Below are 11,784 nucleotides of genomic sequence, written 5' to 3'. Positions count from 1 at the left end.
TGAATGTCTCCCTTCCTCAGCCTAAAACTTATTCCAGTAAGGGTAATTGAATGACTTTGAAAACGAAGGAACAAAAGCCATTTCTAATGCGGGTCAAACAGAGTGTGTCAAGCTGTGTGGTTTCCTGTTCAGTCTGCCTTGAAAGTTTAAAGGTTTAGTCTCAATTTTTCTGCCTTTTTGTAATACGATACTTCTTGGTGTGAGAATAAAATATGGACATTTTCTTTTAATCGATTAGGTGAAGTTTCCTTCATTACAGTCACCTCCAAAGTGCTAGTATATATATAGATTGTGGTCTGTCCTTATTTAGCATGACAGTACCTGCTTGCATTTTTACTAACTTGGTGGTTTCAATATGAAGCAATCCCATCTGACATTAATACAACCGGACCGATCATTGCCCCTTTAAAGTCAAGTGTTGCATTCTTGTTTCTAATTATGCAATTTCCAAGCTTTGGGGACTGTTCCCCCCTGATTAATGAGTAAGCAAGCTCCACCCCATTGCTGTAATGTGATACAAGTTGGAAGAAAAACAGGAAGAGAATCCAGAGATCGCTCTGTGCATTCTCGAGGTAAGTGTGGTTTAGATATCTCTTTCTTTTAAAAGAAACAAGACCTTTTTTCTCATTTCTTGCAGTAACCTATGATCACCTAATTGACAGTAGTTGTATTATCAGAATGGATAGTGGCAGGGTCGGCTGAGTAAACAAGAGGAAAGGGGCAAGTGTTTGACTAAATTAAATGCTTTTTTAGGTGCTGGTTTTGTGGGAATGCGTGCATGGAAGGGCAAAAGGTTATTGAGCACTTTCTGTCTTTTAGGATAACGAGTAGTTAAAAGGAACAGAATATTCGGTCAGTGACAGTGAAAAGAAAATCTTGAGTGTGTATGCTTTAAAAAAAGCCTTATGAAGTTGATAGACATAGTTTGGGAGTTAAGATTTCATAGTGGAATACGAGGAGCAAGGTTGCAGCGCATTTAGCTGTGAACTTTTAGCCAGAAGTTTTATCAGAGATCAGGGAAATCATGACTTACTTTGCTAAATGATCTTTTATTTCCAATTTTGCATTTTTCTATGCTGCCAATGAATGGTATTTCTTGAGCGTTTACTTTGATTCAATTATATTTAATGAGTACTTACTGTGTGCAAAGCACTGTACTAAACCCTTGGGAGAGTACAAAACAACAACAAACACATTCTCTGCTCACGGTCTGGAGGGGGGGGAGGCAGACATTAATGTAAGGAATTTATCGTTACAGTCCTAAGTGCTGTGGGGCTGAGGATCAGTTGAATAGCATGTGCTTAAAGGGTACAGAGCCAAGTTTCTAGACTGCAAGCCCGTTGTTGGGTAGGGATTGCCTCTGTTGCCGAATTGTACTTTTCAAGTGCTTAGTACAGTGTTCTGCCCCCAGTAAGTGCTCAATAAATACGATTGAATGAGTGAATACAGATCCAAGTACTTAGGCGATGCAGAGGAGGGAATAATAATTATGGTATTTGTTAAGCACTTTATTATGGCCAGGCACTGTTCTAAACGCTGGGGTAGATAGAAGATAGTCGACTTGGCCACAGTCCCTCTCCTACATAGGGCTCGCAGTCTTAATACCAAGAAGGGGAAAAGGAAGCTTAATAGGAGATGTGATTTTAATAAGGCTGTGATGGTAGGGAGGGTGATGGTCTTTTGTACATGAAAGGGGAGGGTGTTACAGGGCTGAGGGAGGATGTGGTCAGCAGTGAGATGGATGAGATTGAGGTGCAATGAGTAAATTGACATTAGAGGAGCCAAGTGTGTGGACTGGGTTTGTAAATTTCAAATAACTTATAGAGAACATTGTATGTGAGCACTGTTTTTCAAAGGCAAAATTAGAACAAGACTTCCCTTTATTTTAATTTAACAAGAAATTTTGTGCATAATCATTTTGCAGGTGTTGGAGTGTGTGGTTTTGAATAGGAAAGGATCTCAACTTTCTCACATTTAGCCCCTGGTCTCTATTAAAATGTAAGTTCCTGGAGGGCAAGCTTCGTGCCTTCTGACAAACTCTCTGAAGTACTTAGTACAGGGCTGAGCGCCTACAGTGCACACTCAATAAAAGTCACTTTTTATTTTCCTGATTTATTTTGTGAAAAGAACATGCTCTTGGAGAAAAATGTTTCTTAGAGAAATTCAGAAGCTTATTGGTTCTTAATAAACCAATAATCACAAGCAGAGGAGTTTGGAGGCATTATGGTTTATTTTAGTAGCATGATGAGCTCTTCAAAAATATTATAAAGTATCATTTTGATTGAAATTGTGGACACCACATCCTAGCCTGAGGACAGGATAAGGGAAGCACAACTCTGTGGGAAAGTAATTCCAGGGTGGCTTTACTATTATTATTATTACTACCATTTTAAACAGTTTGTGTCAAGAACTGTTGTAAGTGCGGCAGTAGGTAGAAGTTGATCAGGTTGGATACAGACCCTGTCCCACTTGGGGCTCATCGTCTAAGTAGGCGGGAGAACAGTTATTTAATCCCTGTTTTACAGTTGAGGAAACTGAGGCACAGAGAAGTTAAATGACTTGCCCAAGGTCACACAACAGGCAGTTGGCAGAGCCAGAATTAGAACCCAAGTCCTCTGACTCACAGGCCTGTGATCATTTCACTGGATAATGCTGCTTTTCTGACTGTATGCCTTTTTGTACTAACAGCATGTGGAAAGAGCCCGGGCTTGGGAGTCAGAGGTTGTGGGTTCTAATTCTGGCTCTGCCACTTGTCAGCTGTGTGATTTTGGGCAATTCACTTCTCTGTGCCTCAGTTACCTCATCTGTAAAATGGGGACTAAGACTGTGAGCCCCACATGGGGCAACCTGATTACCTTGTAGTCCCCTACCACCCCCCCCCGCCCCCCACAGCGCTCAGAACAGTGCTTGGCACATAGTAAGCACTTAACAAATGCCATCATCATTATTATTATTATTATGGCCTTCCCAAACCACTTATAGATGTGGGCCCACAGCAGCCAGGTTCTGGTTTCAATGGGGTTGTGCCTCTGGAGGATTTATCAGCTCCAGAGTCTGTCAGGGAGCTGGAGGAAACCAAGCTGACAAGTGGAGAGGGACCAGAACATGGAACTGCAAGATATCTCGATCTGCACAGGCCAGCCTCATACCCGTAAGGAGGCTTCTCAATCAATCAATCAATCAGTCATATTTATTGAGCACTTACTGTGTGCTCGAGCAGAGAAGCCGGGTTCTGGGGCTCGTGGAAGTGTGGACCAGAGAGAGGTGCATATTTCTGGCCAGGTAGCACCCGAAACCATGACAACTATAAAGAATGTAATTCATGACACATGTTGTCTCGGTATTTATTTATTGAGCATTTACTATGTGCAGAGGATTCATTCATTCAGTTGTATTTAATAATAATAATGATGGAATTTGCCAAGTGCTGGGGGGATACAAGGTTATCAGGTTGTCCCACATGGGGCTCACAGTCTTAATCCTCATTTTACATATGAGGTAACTGAAGCCCAGTGAAGTGACTTGCCCAAGGTCACACAGCTGACAAGTGGCAGAGCTGGGATTAGGACCCATGACCTCTGACTCCCAAACCCGGGCTCTTGCCACTGAGCCAGGCTGCTTATTGAGCGCTAATTTGTGCAGAACACTGTACTAAGTGCTTGGGAGACTATAATATGGCAACAGAATTGGCAGATACGTTTTCTGCCCATATTCAGGTCACAGTCTGGACTTTTGATGATGCTGGTTGCTGTGAAGCCCAGCTATATAACTTGTCCTACCTTTTCCAAAAATAATAATAATTGTGGTATTAAGCTTTTACTAAGCACTAGGCACTGTTCTAAGCGCTGGGGTGGATACAAGCAAATTGGGTTGGGCCCTGTCCCACAAGGGGCTCAGAGTCTTAACCCCATTTTACAGATGAGATAACTGAGGCACAGAGAGGTTAAGTAACTTGCCCATAGTCACACGGCAGACATATGGTGGAGTAGGGATTAGAACCCAGATTCTTCTGATTCCCAGGCCCTTGTTCTATTCAGGCCATACTGCTTCTCAGTGACTTCTCCAGGGACTTCTCAATCACTTCTCCAGTGACTACTACTTATTCCTGGATTGTTGCTTACTTCTACCTGTACCTTTTTCTAAAGTCTGTCTCTTCACTAGATTTGTAAGCTTTTCTAGGGCAGGGATCATGTCTGCTAATTCTACTGTTTTGTACTCCCTATACAGAGTAAGCACTCAGTAACTACTTTTGGTTGATTTAAGTTCATTGTAATTAGGGAATGTGCCTACCAACTCTTATATATTACCTTCCAAGCACTTAGTACAGTGCTTTGCACACAGTAAGTGCTCGTACCATTGATTGATTTGGATGTTGCTGTTGACTCAGCAGGAAGAAAGACGGAGATGTCATCTAAAGAAATTGAGGCCTTATCATGTGACAGTCAGCCATGCAGCCAAATTTTGAAAAACTAGGATTTGGGTGGGTGAGGCTCCCAAATTTCAAAACCTGAAGCGCTGAAACAGCCAGGTCCAGAATGCTGCTTATCCTCGGTATATAGTGGGGAGCAGAACTTGTAACTTCACTTCCTAGGAAGCGGAGCCGAGGCTCAAAGGACATACTAGGTAATTATTAATAATAGTAGTTGAAGTATTTGTAATAATTCTAGTATTTAAGTGCTAACTCTATGCCAAGCACTTGGGCAGTTATAAGATAATCAAATCTGTCAGTTCCTGCCCCACTTGGGACTCGCAGTCTGAGGTGGGGAGAAGTGGTATTTAATCCATATTTTACAGATGAGAAACCTGAGGCCTGGGTAAATTTAAGTGACTTGCCTAAAATCTCCCAGCAGGCAAGTGGCAAAGCTAGGAATAGAACCTAGGTCCCCTGTATCTCAGGGCAGTGCTTTCCACTAAGTCATATTGTTGTCCCAGAAACAAATTCATAATGAATCTGAAGTTAGAACACAGGTTTGCTGTTTCCTATTCCTGCCCCAGTAAAATCATTCTGGTGTGTTTCTCTTCAGACCTTCTACTCCAGCATTATAGGCTGCTTTCTCTGCAACATGATAGACTTGTCAGACTTGGCTTTAAACATTGGTTCCCATTGACCAAAAAACTGTATTCGTGGACCTGCAGATGTTGCTACTTGGGAAAATGAAAATACTTAGATGTCATGGGTTCGAATTCCAGCTCCACCACTTGTCAGCTGTGTGATTTTTAGGCAAGTCACTTAACTTCTCTGTGCCTGTTACCTCATCTGTAAAATGGGGATTAAGATTGTGAGCCCCACCTGGGACAATCTAGTTGCCTTGTAACCTCAGTGCTTAGAACAGTGCTTGGCACATGATAAGCCAAGCAAACAAATACCATAATTATTATTATTATTAACATTTAATTTTTTGTTAGGCCTCTTGGCAGAGTTATCATTATTGTCTTGTGAGGAAGTCTGGCTAAGGACAATAAGTGGCTGAGAGGAAGGGCAGGACTAGGATGAAGTTTCCATAGGGCATAGGAAGATGAGGGCAAAACAATAGCAAGAAATCCTAGTTCGGTACAATGCTAGTGACAGGACCAAAGTAGTGTTGAGAGCTCAATAGAAAATTAATACTCATAGGCACTAATCCTGGCTTTCCCTGTGTTATTATGTGTACCAAGGAAACACAGATAACGTTGACTCAGGCTGATCTGTCTGGCAAGTCAGCTGCTGTTGAATCTTGCTAGAACCTGAATGGAATAATGGCTACTCATACTAGTTTTGTTGCTATACTACAGCCTTTGGAAAACAATCTGGAAAAGCTAAATGATCAAAATAATAATGGTGGTATTTGTGAAGTGCTTACTATGTGCTAAGTACTTTACTAAGCATTGAGATAGTTACAGTATAATTAGATCAGATAGTGCCTGTCCCATATGGAGCTCACAGTCTGTTAGGAGGGAGAGCAAGTATTTAATCACCATTTTACATTATGAGGAAACTGAGGCACAGAGAAGTTGTGACTTACCGAAGATCACACAGCAGGCATGCGGCAAAACCAGCGTTAGAACCCAGTCCTCTGATTTCCAGGCCCAAGTTCTCTCCTTTAGGCCATGCTACTTCCCAAGACAAAAACTATTTGTCTCATAAAATTTGCAATAGCCACTAAAGTTATCATTATCAGTCTCCATCAGACTCATATTGATAACCAAGATAATAGAGATCTGCCTGCTGTTAATTCACAAATATCAATTTCCCTGAAATTAAGAGGGACTAGAAAGGAGAGAAAATGTGCAAACGGTTTTTGAACTAGCTAGGAAGGGACTCTGTGTGGGGTAGGACAGACCCAGAGAAAATGGTAATGACAAACAATAAGAACAAATTAAAAATTGAAGAAATTTAAAATAAGTAGCTGAAACAGTACTTGGAGGGGAGAATCCTTTTAGGTAAAATAATTCTTATTACCAATTTCTGAAGCACACAGTAAGTGCTCAATAAATATCATTGATTGATATCCTTATACTCTACAACTTCCCCTATTCATAACTTATTTTAATGTCTGCCTTTCTCATTAGATTTATTCATTCAATTGTATTTGAGCACTTGAGCACTTGGAAAGTACATTTCAGCAACAGAGACAATCCCTGCCCACACTGGGTTTACAGTCTAGAGGTGGGGAAGGGGAGATGGTAAGCTCCTTGAAGGCAAGAAGCACGCCCATCAACTCTATTGCATTGCAGTATCTCAGACACTTAGTGCTCTGCATACATTAAGCACTCAAATATGATTGATTGATTTCACTACGTTCTACCAACAAGATGCATCTGTCTGGATAGAATGCTCATAATTCCCCAGCAGACTTCCACCCAAAATGTGTACTAAAAATATGTTACGGGAGAACTGACAATAGACACACACAATATAAACAACATACTTTAGTTTTACATAGCATCTGCCAAAACCCAGTGTTCCTGACATAATTTGAATATGTTGCTGGGTTTTCAGAGATTAATGTGTTACTAGAACAAGGATATAAGATAAGAATATGCTCTTTTAATGGTAATTCCAATGCTGGCATCATTTTCTAGTAGTTGAGGGATAAAGTGTTGTCAGCAATATTTATTGAGCACCTAGTTTTCATAGAGCATTGTAACAAGGGCTTGGGAAAGTACAATAGAATTTGTAGCCATAATCCTTGTCCTCAAGGGATTTAGAATCTAGTTAAGGAGACTGGCACAAGAGTAAATTACACATATATAGAAATAATGGTTTCTAAGGTATGTACATAAGTGATAGGAGGCTGTGAGTCCTGTGGGAATTGGGGAATTAGAAACTAATTGGAGAAGGGGAAGAGCTTTCAAGATGGGAAGAGCTGTGGTCTGTTACATATGCAGGGAGAAGGAATTCCAGGCAGAGGAGAGGATGTGAGCAAGAGCTAAGCAGTAAGAGGCTGAGAGAATGAGGCACAGTGAGTAGGTTAGCTTGAGGGGAATGAGAATATGAACTGAGGTGTAGAGGGAGAAGAGTGGATAAGTAGTGTGAGGAGAGCTGATTGAACACATTAAAGCAAATTGTTGGGAGTTTCTGCTTGCTGCAAAAGAGGATTGGGCAACAATCACAGGTTTTTGAGATACATGATTTCCCATCAGATTGGTGTTGGTATTGCTAGAAAAATTAGAAATAGTTTAAGAGCAATCTTACCATCAAATATCTAACTTCTAAGAATCTAGTTTTGTGATTTCAGAGGAAAATCCCACAAGAATTAAAAATTGTAATTATCTGCTTAATTCTTTCTCATGAGGAACAGCATGGCATAGTCAATAGCACACGGGCCTCGGAGTCAGAAGGCCATGGGTTCTAATTCTGGCTCCGCCACTTGTCTGCTGTGTGAACTTGGGCAAATCAGTTCTCTTCTCTGGGCCTCAGTTACTTTATCTGTAAAATGGAGATTCAGACTGTGAGCCCCACTGGGAGAGGGACCGTGTCCAACCCAGTTTGCTTGTATCCACCCCAGCATTTAGTAAAGTGCTTTGCACATAGTAACCGCTTAATACCATAATTTATATATACACATATCACAGATGACATTTTAGAAAAACAGATGGACTGGAGAAGGAGAGGCTGAAAGACATCAGGAAATTCATTCATTCATTCAGTTGTATTTATTGAGCACTTACTGTGTGCAGAGCACTGTACTAAGCACTTGGGAAGTATAAGTTGGCAATATATAGAGACTGTCCCTACCCAACAATGGGCTCACCGTCTAGAAGGGGGAGACAGAAAACAAAACAATACATGTAGACAGGTGTCAAAATCGTCAGAATAAGTAGAATTATAGCAATATACACATCATTAACAAAATAGAATAATAAATATGTACAAGTAAAATAAATAGACTAATAAATCTGTACAAATATATACAAGTGCTGTGGGGAGGGGAAGGAGGTAGGGTGGGGGGATGGGGAGGAGACGAAAAAGGGGGCTCAGTCTGGGAAGGCCTATAATAATGATGGCATTTAAGCACTTACTATGTGCGAAGCACTGTTCTAAGCGCTGGGGGGGATACAAGGTGATCAGGTTGTCCCACAGGGGGCTCACAGTTTTAATTCCAGTTTTATAGATGAGGTAACTGAGGCCCAGAGAAGTTAAGTGACTTGCTTAAAGTCACCCAGCTGACAAGTGGTGGAGTTGGAATTAGAACCCACGACCTCTGACTCCCAAGCCCATGATCTTTCCACTGAGCCACACTGCTTCTCCATGAGGAGGCTGAAGCAGTAGTCATATGGGATATGACAGACAGTTGGATCAGTGTGGTGACAATTTGGAGAGGACAGATTCTGGGAATCTTGTGCAGGAGGAAATGACAGGAATGACAGCAGACTGAACATGGAGGATGAAGAGGGAGAAGTTGAGGATATTGCCAAGGTTAGGGACTTGAAAGAGGGAAAGATGACTGTCAAATGTGATTGAAAAGTTAGGAAGGCAGATGAGTTTAATTTTGAACGCGTTGAGTTTGAGGTCCTGGTAGGATGTCAGAATGTCCTGTCGACAGGAGGAAAGGCAGTAGGGCAGAGGAGGAGAAAGGTCAGGGCTAGAGAGGTAGATTTGGGAATCAGTTACATAAAGGTGATAGTTGAAGCCCTGGGTACCCCCAGGGCCAAGAAGAGTGAATGGTAATAGACAGGAAAAGGGAACCCAAAATAGAGTGTTGAGACATCCACTGCTAGGTAGTGAGAGGCAGAGGAAGAGCTGGTGAAAGACTGAAAAGGATATAATAATAATAATAATGATGGCATTTATTAAGTGCTTACTATGTGCAAAGCACTGTTCTAAGCACTGGGGAGGTTACAGTGTGATAAGGTTGTCCCATGTAGGGCTCACAGTCAATCCCCATTTTACAGATGAGGTAACTGAGGCATAAAGAAGTTAAGTGACTTGCCCAAAGTTGCACAGCTCAACCCATGACCTCTGACGCCAAAGCCCGTGCTCTTTCCACTGAGCCATGCTGCTTCTCAACCAGTAATGTAAAAGAAGAACCAGGAGAGATCTCTGTCAGGAAAAAAAAACAAACCCCAAAACAAAGTTCAATTATGTTTCCAGGTGAAGAGTGGTCCACTGTATTGAAGGGAGGTGAGGAGGTTTGGGAACACTGAATTTGAGTGGAGTGATAGGGAGTGTAGAGAGTTAATAAGGGAGCTGGACAAGAAGAAGTAGAGAGAGTGGGTCTAAGCAGTTTGGGCAGGAATGAGAGGAGGGAGATGGGTTGATGACTGAATGGCACAGATAGTGTCCAGAATTGTTTGTTGTTTTTTTTTTAAAGAGATATGAGACACATGGGTATGTTTGAAGGCAGAGGAAAAGGAGCCATCAGAGAGGGTGGTTTGTCAGGGAGGAAAGAGAAATGGGTACGATTGCTTATAGAAAGTATGATGGGAGGAGGAGGTGGAGTTGACAGGGGCATAGGAGAAGTTTACTCCAGATAAAAGTAAGACCCACCACAAGAAAATATAGCTTATAGACTGCGTTCTTTGATCGTATTTCACCAGTTAAAAACATTGATTTATGTATTGTTTATGGGTTGCTTCCTTGGGTTTTGTTTTTTGTTTTTTTGTCTCCCCCTTCTAGACTGTGAGCCCAATGTTGGGTAGGGACCATCTCGATATGTTGCCGACTTGTACTTCCCAAGCGCTTAGTACAGTGCTCTGCACACAGTAAGCACTCAAATATGATTGAACGAATGAATGAATGGTTCCCCTAGACAGGTGTGAGCCCACTGTTGGGTAGGGACTGTCTCTATATGTTGCCAACTTGTACTTCCCAAGCATTTAGTACAGTGCTCTGCACACAGTAAGTGCTCAATAAATACGATTGATTGAGTTGATTGGACACCTCTTCCAGTCTTTCCGTTGATCTGTCAGTCAATTCCACTTATTGAGCGCTTATGGTACTAAGCACTTGGGAGAGTACAATATAACAGACATATTCCCTGCCCACAAGAAGTCTACAGTCTAGAGGGGGACTTCCTCCAATTGATTCCTTCAGACAAAATCTGTTGGGTGGTTGCAGGTGAAAGAAAATGGTGGCAGCAGCACCAGCACTGCACTACTTAGGGACTGGATCAGTCCCCTTAGACTTCTTGTTTTTTAAAAAATGGAAACTTTTCCGTTCACTGGGTCTGGGTGGGAAATGGGGGCTTCCTTAGCACTGTTCAGATTCACAGCTGTTGGGGTGGGGGCTGGAGAGGGGAGTTGGGAAGGTTGGGCCCCCGAAGTTTCTGTGACATTTGCCAGGAATTCCATGTTTCATAGCTGAAAATGTTCCAGAATGCTTGAAGAAAATGAGGTTAAGTTTTTGTTTTAAAATGTGCCTAGTGCAAGCTTTGTAGCCCCCAGCTGAATCCAGGCAGGGGATTCATTCATTCAATTGTATTTATTAATAGTAATAATGGTAATAATGACATTTATTAAGTGCTTACTATGTGCAAAGTACTGTTCTAAGCACTGGGGAGGTTACAGGGTGATCAGATTGTCCCACGGGGGGCTCACAGTCTTAATCCCCATTTTACAGATGAGGTAACTGAGGCACAGAGAAGTTAAGTGACTTGCCTAAAGTCACACAGCTGACAATTGGTGGAGCCAGGATTTGAACCCATGACCTTTGACTCCAAAGCCTGTGCTCTTTCCACGAAGCCACACTGCTTCTCATTTATTGAGTGCTTACTGTGTGCAAAACACTGAACTAAGCACTTGAGAGAGTACAGTATAACAGACACATTCCTGCTCACAGGGAGGACTCTGCTAGCACAGTTTGAATTCAGAGCTCACTCCTAGGTGGGGTACGTGGCCACATTTGCTGAGGGGAAAATGGGGAATGAGGGGAGATGAGAGGAAGGGCCAACTCTGCCTGCTTCCCCTGAAGTGACACCTAAAGGACTTGGGAAAGCATTGTTGGCCTTCTGCGCTGGATTCATGGCTGCCCAACTTTAAGGGATTTGCCAAATAGCATCAAAGTGAAATTCTTTTGTGGAACTGGCACCAGTAGATTTTGACAGCAGGCTGAAAATCTCCTCTTAAGAGACAGCAGAAAAGAATGAAAAAGTTGGGTGGGAGAAAACTGGAAAGGTGATGATACTGAGGCACTCATGTTTGACGGTTTAAGGTTCATCCACAGAGTAATTGACAAGGTCATCGGGGTAAGAGAGAGTGGAATTTTAGGAATGCATCAAAGATCTGGAATAGCTGGGGGCAAAAAGAGCATGATTTAAGCAAATGATTACAATTTTTGACTCTCGTGGGATTTTCCTCTGAAAT

The 11,784-nt window shown here is 42.0% G+C and overlaps 1 protein-coding gene across 1 annotated transcript in view; it reads left to right on the top strand.

Annotated features, from left to right (window-relative positions):
* Window positions 1–539: 539 nt before the first annotated feature.
* The window catches only part of FRRS1 (ferric chelate reductase 1), a 62,141-nt gene continuing 50,896 nt past the window's right edge, over window positions 540–11,784 (top strand). Inside the window, exon 1 of the mRNA XM_038745588.1 lies at window positions 540–572. The gene's annotated coding sequence lies outside the window, so the exon portion shown is untranslated. The remainder of the gene's footprint in view (window positions 573–11,784) is intronic.

The sequence above is a fragment of the Tachyglossus aculeatus genome, chromosome 4, assembly GCF_015852505.1.
Source record: "Tachyglossus aculeatus isolate mTacAcu1 chromosome 4, mTacAcu1.pri, whole genome shotgun sequence".
Lineage (NCBI taxonomy): Eukaryota > Metazoa > Chordata > Mammalia > Monotremata > Tachyglossidae > Tachyglossus > Tachyglossus aculeatus.
The sequence above is the reverse complement of the archived record's forward strand: the minus strand, read 5'-3'. Positions and strand labels throughout refer to the sequence as shown.